This window comes from Sorex fumeus, unplaced genomic scaffold (genome assembly GCF_029834395.1).
Source record: "Sorex fumeus unplaced genomic scaffold, SorFum_2.1 ptg000010l, whole genome shotgun sequence".
Lineage (NCBI taxonomy): Eukaryota > Metazoa > Chordata > Mammalia > Eulipotyphla > Soricidae > Sorex > Sorex fumeus.
The window spans coordinates 23,265,193-23,271,746 of NW_026606067.1; the positions used below are offsets into that span (position 1 = coordinate 23,265,193).

At 41.6% G+C, this 6,554-nt stretch overlaps 1 non-coding gene across 1 annotated transcript; it reads left to right on the forward strand.

Moving 5' to 3' along the window:
• Positions 1-2,950: 2,950 nt before the first annotated feature.
• LOC130020231 (U6 spliceosomal RNA) lies at positions 2,951-3,055 on the forward strand. Its single transcript, XR_008791986.1, has one exon. It is a non-coding gene; the product is annotated as a U6 spliceosomal RNA (small nuclear RNA).
• Positions 3,056-6,554: the final 3,499 nt, after the last annotated feature.

A 6,554-nucleotide genomic window follows, 5' to 3' on the forward strand; every position in this document is an offset into this window, starting at 1 on the left:
TTTGCCAAGGCATCAAAAATCAGATGGGCTGGACATGTAATGAGGTTTACAGACAACCGCTGGACTAGAGCCATTACTGATTGGATTCCACGGGACATCAAAAGATCGCGTGGTTGCCCACCTACAAGATGGTCAGATTTCTTCGTCAAGACCCTGAATGATCGGTTTGAGGCTCTGCATGTTCCTAGAACGAACAGATGCAATTGGGCTACGCTAGCACGCAACCAGGATGAATGGAGACGTTAATGGCATCCGCTCGAGTAAATCGATGAATAATGGGGATTAAGTGATAAAGTGATTGTTTATATTAATGTTCAACTATACCTATGTGTAACTGCTGTTCCCCAACCATTCACAATTTCTTTATAATTATCCTGAATTTGAATAAAATGCCACAGTTACCAAGCTATGAATTTGTTCCTTCATCCATCAGCCAGCGGGATAGTCATTGGCCCCAAATGAACCAGGCGACCCCAGAACTCTCGGTGCTGGGGTTGACTCAGACTGCTGTCCATTTCTCTTCACTGTCCAACAAGGCTGTGCTTGTCTCTGGGTCTCATTAAGAACACTGTAAAATGAGAACTTCGACTGCCTGAGTTGTTCCAGACTGTCTGGATGTTCCAGACCTAAAATGCTTTGACTTAACATCTCTCTTGATGTTCTCAAGAACATCTCAAGAGGGTCTCAGCAAAGAAGAATCAATAAAATTCCCTATTTATCCTAAAGACATTCTGTGAAATTTTCTTTCCCACAGGAACTTGAAGGAGATGTGGGAAGAAGGTCCCAGGTCCCCAAATATCTCACATTATTACCTCAGTGACTATGTAATGGGTTCCCCAGTCCCCAGTGGGCTCACAATCTACCCTTAGTGGCTGTGTTCCGTCTCTCTGCATGACTTCATTTTATTTTATATCTTTTACCCCCTCATTTTAAAGGGGAGGCTCAAACAATAGAGCACAATTAAAAAGGAAAAACTTCCAGACTGTTTTCTGTGAATTTGATCAGAATCACGGACCTTACCTGGAAACAAATTTACTGTTATCAGTAAGAAGAATTGCAGCATTTCTATTCTGTGACAAATATTTTAGCAAAACAGTTGTTTATTTGAGCAACCACAGAGACTACTGTAAGTGGCATTCTTAATGATGCCAATTTAGGAAGCATTCTTTATTTAAATATTTTTAGTTCAGTGGTAATTATGGATATACAGGCATGGAAAATGTTCAGGGAACCAAATGAATCAGTACGAGGAAAAAGGATTTCATTGGGCGTCACATTTACAGACACGTTTCCTGTTTTAGAAATGCAAGACAAATTCTATGTTAATCAAAGTTTATTTTTTTAAAATTTTTATTAGTGAAACACCATGAGGTACAGTTGTAGATTTGCAAATTTTTGTGCTTGGGTTTCAATTATACAGTGATCAAATACCCATCCCTCCACCAGTGCCCATTTTCCACCAGCATGGATCCCAGTATCCCTCCCACACCCATCCCCCCCATCCCACCCTGCCTCTGTGGCAGGGCATTCCCTTTTGTCCTCTCTCTCCTTTTGGGTGTTGTGCTCTGCAAAAGAGGCATTGAGTGACAATCATGTTTGATCCATAAAGTTTCTTTTTTTAAAATCTTACAAGGTATTATAGTTGAAGTCATAAGTTTATAATGTTGTTAACAGCTATGGATTTGATGCCACATCCACACCACCAAAGGGCGTGGTGTCCTCCCTCCATCCTGGCGTCACTCCCAGCTGTCCTTGTCTTTCACCCCACTCACTGCCTCCCTTGTTGTATTCTCAGCTTTGTAATCCAGGGGCAAGTGGTGGTTTGTTATCATGTCATAGTGTATGTTCCTGTGTTTTGCTTATCCTCTCTGGCTTATACAATGATGTTGATGCTGGTGAAGCAGAAGCGGCAGGCCTCTGTGTTCTCTCGTGATCCCCAGGTTCTTCAATATTAAAAGATAAAAATATTGAAAAATAAATATTCTCAGATTCTGAGTTGGAAAGGATAAAAGTTTATTGGAAAGTAGGAGAGAAAAGGCAAAGAGCTCCCCAAATGGGGAGGAACTCCATATAGGACTAAGTTTAAAGTAAGAGTTTCTTGTAGGCCATATTATTATTATTTTTGGGCTCACAGCTGGAGATGCACAGGGGTTACTTCTGGCTCTGCACTTAGGAATTACCCCTGGCAGTGCACAGGGGACCAGATGGGATGCTGGGAATCGAACCTGGGTCAGCTGTGTGCAAGGCAAATGCCCTACCTCTGTGCTATCGCTCCAGCCCCATAGTGTAGGCCTTTATGAATCAACAAATATCATAGAGAATGTGGGGAATCTACAGGTGGTCTGGCCAGCTTGTCTTTCTGGTCACCTTTCTCGAGTATTGTTCATTATCTCAGTGTTCCTATGAGCCCAGGCTCTGGGGCAGAATTTGATGATGGATGATTATTTACTCATTCCTGAAAAAAAGTCCAGGAATTCTTAAAAAGTAAAAAAAGTGTGGGATGGGTGAGCCAAAGGCAGAGCCTGTCACAGCAACTGTTAAGGGGAAACTGAGGCAACCTCTTTCAAATTTTCCAGATCCATCCAAATTATAGTGAATTTCCCTATTTAATATTTTCTTAAGGATTCACCGCCTTCCATTTGTGCGTATAACTATTCATCAATTAGTCTTTGGACATTTCTGTTTCTTTTATATCCCAGCTATTGTACATACAATACATTTGACAAGGAATTACTAGTCAACATAATAAAGCATTTACAAAGCTCAATAACCAAAACAAAACACACACACAAAAAACAAACCAATAACTCCATAAAAATGGGGAGAGATTATGCATAGACACTACATAGAAAAAGTATTCATCACAACTGTTAGGAAAAACTCAAATCAAAATAACATGAGGTATCATCTTATACCATGGAATGGCTTATATTAAAAAATGCTAGAAACGGCTTGCTTAGGCAGTGCATATACTAAAATTGGAATGATACAGAGAAAATTAGCATGCCCCCTGCACAAGGATGACATGCAAATTCGTGAAGTGTTCCGTATTTTTTAGCTGAGGTAGCAATCTGACCACATTGATTTCAGACACCCTCGAGAATGTAACACGACGACTGGACTGGGAAGAAATGGGAGTGAAGACAGATAGTCTGCAACTACACCACCTCTGCTTCGCTGATGACATTGTTCTAGTAACACCAAACATCAGCCAAGCAACACAAATACTGGCCGAATTTAACCAGTGTGGAAAGGTCAGAATACAGCTGAATCTCACGAAGACAATTTTTATGAGAAATGGTCTCGTGCTCTCAATGGGATGAACATCTCCGAATGCAACAGTTCTGCGTACCTAGGTTGAGAAGTCAACATGACGAATAACCTGGAACCTGAGTTGCCCAGGAGGAAGAGAGTGGTTTGGAACACCTTCAAGAGCATTAAAGAAATAGCTAAGAGGAACAAGAACCTCCAGCTCCAGACACATCTTTTCGATTCCACTGTTCTTTCTGGATTAACATACGACTCAAAGTCCTGGGCCCTACAAAAACAAAATGAGAATGCTATTCGGCTCTCCCAAAAAGAAATCAAAAGAGCTATGCTTGGAGTATCACACTTCACTCAAGTGAGAGAAAGAATCCGGAGTTCCGACCTCTTTCTATGATCAAGAATCAGGGATGCTGTCTCATTTACCAAGGTGTCAAAAATCAGATGTGCTGGACACGTAATGAGATTTGGAGAGGACCGTGGACTAGAGTATTTTTTTAAAAAATTTTTTTAGTAAAACACCATGAGGTACAGTTGTAGACTTACAAATTTTTGTGCTTGGGTTTCAATTATACAATGTTCGAGTACCCATTCCACCACCAGTGCCCATTTTCCACCACCACGGATTCCAGTATCACTCCAAAGCGCCATCTCCCCAACCCTCTTCCCCCACCCCGCTTCTGTGGCAGGGCATTCCCTTTTGTTCTCTCTCGCCTATTGGGTGCTGTGGTTTTCAAAAGAGGCATTGAGTGGCAATCATGTTTGGTCTATAGTCTACTTTCAGCATGCAACTCTCATCCTGGGAGGATCCTCCCAACACCCTTTATTTGGTGCTCCCCTCTCTATCTAAGCTGCCTTTTCCCCTAGCATGTGCGGTTGGCCTCCAAGTCATGGAGTGAACTTCCTGGTACTTATCCTGGCTATTCTTGGGTGTTAGTCTCCTATTTTGTTACTTTATTTTCCCCAGATGAATGCAATCTTTCTTTGTCTGTCCCTCCCTTTCTTACTCATTTCTCTTAGCATGATACTTTTCATGTAGTACCACTTGTATGTAAATTTCATGCTTCATCTTTTCTAATAGCTACGTACTCTGCCTAACACCATATACAAAAGTAAGATCAAAATGGATTAAAGACCCCAACATCAGACCAGAATCCATAAGGTACATTGAAGACAAAGTTGTATAATCCCTCCATGATGTTGAAGCTAATGGTATCTTCAAAGATGTCACGCCATTGGCCAAGCAAGTGAAAACAGAGATATATATATGGGACTATCTTAAACTAAGAAGCTTCTGCACCTCAAAAGAAACAGTGACCAAAATACAAAGAGAGTCTACAAATGGGAAAGGATATTCGCCCAATATGCATCCTGCTGGAGCAATAGCACAGTGGGTAGGGCGTTTGCCTTGCACGCAGCCAACATGGTCGACCCAAGTTCGATTCCTCCGCTTCTCTTGGAGAGCCCAGCGAGCTACCAAGAGTATCTCACATGTGCGTCAAAGCATGGCAAGCTCCTCGTGATGTATTAGATATGCCAAAGACAGTAGTAACAAGTGTCACAGTGAAGACATTGCTGGGCCCACTCGAGCAAATCGATGAACAATGGGAGGACAGTGACAGTGAAACATCTGACACCTTGTCGGATATCAAGGATATACAAAGTACTGGTTGAACTCCATAAGAAGAACACATCCAAACCCATCAAAAAATGGGGCGACGAAATGAAGAGAAACTTTCTCAAAGAATAAATCCGATTGGCAAAAAGACAGATGCAAAATTGCTCTATATCATTAATATTTAAGGAGATGCACATCAAAAAACAATGAGATGTCATCTCACCCCACAGAGACCGGCCCAATCCCAAAGAACAAATTCAACCGGTGTTGGTGCGGATGTGATCAAGTGATTTTAATTTTGAAAAATATTTGCTTTCCTTTTATTTAATTTTTTATTAAGGCATCATGATATAAGAAAGTTATTTTTATTAAGGCATCATGATTTAAGAAAGTTTCAGACATACAACTTTGCAACACCAGTTCCAGCCTTCCTCCTTGACAAGGATGTTTTTAAGTTTGGTTGCTGTACTTTGGATCTCATGCCTTCAGTAACGTAAATTCCGTGGTGCAGATGCTTAGATACATTATACCACTACCATCAGTGTGCCTGAGGCCCCTGCCAGATCTGCACTTACCACTGATTCTGTTTTCTTCAATATTTCATTTTTTCTTTGCTGCTTTCCTTTTGAAGGTTACACTAAATTGATTTTCCATAGAAATAATAAAAAACAAAACATTACCTTAGTTTGGTCATTTTCTTTATTCCTACTTTCACTGGATCTCTTGACATCCCGTTACTCATCTATTTACTCGAGCAGGAGCCAGTAACTTCTACATTCGTACCTGTTACGTGCTGTGTAGTCCAATGGTGTCTGCCTGCTCCAGGAACACGAAGAGCTTCAAACTGATTGTTCAGGGTCTTGACAAAGAAGTTTGACCATCTCGTAGGTAGGAGGCCATGCGATCTTTTGAAGTTCCATGGAATCCATTTGGTAATGGCTCTAAACCAGTGGTCATCTCCAAATCGTATTATGCATTCAGCCCTTCTGATTTTCGACTCCTGGCAAATGAGACAGCATCCCTGATTGTCGACGGAGCTTGGAACTTCGGGGTTTTCGCTCACTTGAATGAATCATGATACTCCAATCATAGCTCTTTAGATTCCTCTTTGGGAGACCTGAACAGAGCTCTCATCCTGTTTTTGCAGGGCCCAGGTCTCTGAGGCATATGTTATTTCAGGGAGAACAGTGAAATCGAAGAGATGTGCCTGGAGCTGGAGGTTCTTTGTCCTCTTAGCTATTTCTTCAATGCTCTTGAAGGCGTTCCAAGCCGCTCTCTTCCTCCTGAAAAACTCAGGTGCCAGGTCATTCATATTGACTTCTAGACCTAGGTACACATAACTGTTGCATTCGGAAATGTTTGTTCCATTGAGAGCGAAGGGAACGTCAGGAACGAGACTTTCTCATAAACATTGTCTTCGTGAGATTCAGCTATAGTCCGACCTTTCCACACTCTGGTCCGAGTTGGCCAGAATTTGTGCAATATGGCTGATGTTTGGTGTAATTAGAATGATGTCATCAGTGAAGTGGAGATGGTGTAGTTGCCAGTAACTTCTGTCTATCTACACTCCCATTCCTTCCCGTTACAGTCATCGCATGATGTTCTCGAAGGTGGCACTGAAGTGTTAGGTGGAATGGTATCATCATGCCAAACCCCTCTCTTGACATAGATG